The sequence below is a fragment of the Apus apus genome, chromosome 5, assembly GCF_020740795.1.
Source record: "Apus apus isolate bApuApu2 chromosome 5, bApuApu2.pri.cur, whole genome shotgun sequence".
Lineage (NCBI taxonomy): Eukaryota > Metazoa > Chordata > Aves > Apodiformes > Apodidae > Apus > Apus apus.
In genome coordinates this window covers 15,558,750-15,560,405 of record NC_067286.1, presented here as the reverse complement: position 1 = coordinate 15,560,405, position 1,656 = coordinate 15,558,750, and positions in this window count along the sequence as shown.

The window sequence follows — 1,656 nt, the reverse complement described above, 5'->3', positions numbered from 1 at the left end:
ATCCGAGTGCCTGGCTGGGCTGCGCTGCCTGGCGTCACTGTGGTGCTTATCCCGGCAGCCTGTCCCAGCTGTCCCGCCAGCAGATGACTGATCTCCTTGCTTGGCTCATCCTCCTGGCCCTGCTTTCTGCTTTCTGCCTTTTGCTTTCTTTTTTTTTTTTTTTTTTTTAACTAACAGTTCTTACTTAAGAGTAAACACCGAAAGGCATCGCAGGACCAGCTAACCACAACATCAGCAAACTTGAGGGAGTTGGGGACCAAGATGAGGTCATGGTACTGTCCAGAATTGGGATGTTTCCTGTCTCCAGGTGGGCTGGATGTTTCCTGTCTCCAGGTGGGCTGGAGAGCCATCACAAATAAAACCCTACAGTGCATTATTCCCCACAGTGGGAGCTGTGGGCTGTGGGGAGGAGCTGGAGTGGGAAGAGCATCCTTTCTCTCCTGGGGCAGCCAGTGTGTGTGTGGCAGGGCAGGCAGTAGCACTGACACCGTTCCACATCTTCCTTTGGGCACCAAATTTTCTTTCTGAAGCCAAAACACTGCCTTGTATCAGGTGTGAAGGGAAACAGTTTTTGGCACTAGCTGACCTCTCCTGAGGCTCTTCATCTCCACGACAATGTTCCCACTGCTGTGACCTTTACCTGCTACCGTCAGCAGCAGGCTCCCCCATAAACCTGCAGCTCTTCACCAGTGCAGCCAGCGCAGGCTGAGGATGCCACATGACCTCACTGGCAGTGCCTGGGAAGGCTGGAGAGAAACTAGTATCTGACACAGTGGATGAAAAAAAAAACGCCCAGAAATACTCTCCATGCATCAACTTTGGGAGCTTCAATGAAACCCAAAAACCATGGGAGATTTAAAAAATCCTAAAACTATGAGATTAAAAGGAGGAGGGGAATCAGCAATGTGTATTTTTCCAGTTAGGTTTGACTTTCCCAAATCTAACCTGTTGCTGATTTATTTCCCCACACCAGCCACCAAATAAAAGAGGATGGGGTGAGTTAGACAGCCCTGAGCCATAGAATTTGGTGTGTATAAACTCCAGGTGGCATCCATTTTGTACCTGTCCTTTGTCTTTTGGGTCATACAGCAGGGAATATGGGCAGCCTCCTTGCTCCCAAGTGCCCAACTTAGTATTTGCTGGTGGAGGCTAAGACATAAAAGCCAAACTTTCTTTTTTTCCTGCCAGATACTCAGCCTGTCTCGTGTTCAAACACCCGGCCCCACCTGGGCAAATATTTGCAATAAGTAGCTTAGGGCAGGTCCTAGCCTTGGGTCCTGGAGCCAAGCCCAGCTATCCTGCTGTAAATGGGGCTGGGTTGAGGGATGGGGAAGGCAGTGAGCATCAATGATGCTGTTATTCTCCTCCTGATGGTCCCCGAGCAGCTTGGCTGAACCAGGAGGTGGGAAATGGAAATCCTAAATCATAACAAGCTGAGGATTTTAAGTTTTTCCACTCTGTTAAGGAAACCACAGTTTGGTGGCAAGGAGAAATGGGTTTGCAGAAACTTCTGTGTGCTTTGCACAGAGAGAAAAAGCCAGCAGTTTTGCAGATGGGCATGAGCCTGTTGGTGTGGTGGCCTGGTGGTCAAGAGGCCTGGTGACCAGGTGGTCTGGGGTCAGCCTGTGCTGGTGCTGCTGGAGGCACTAGTGGCTG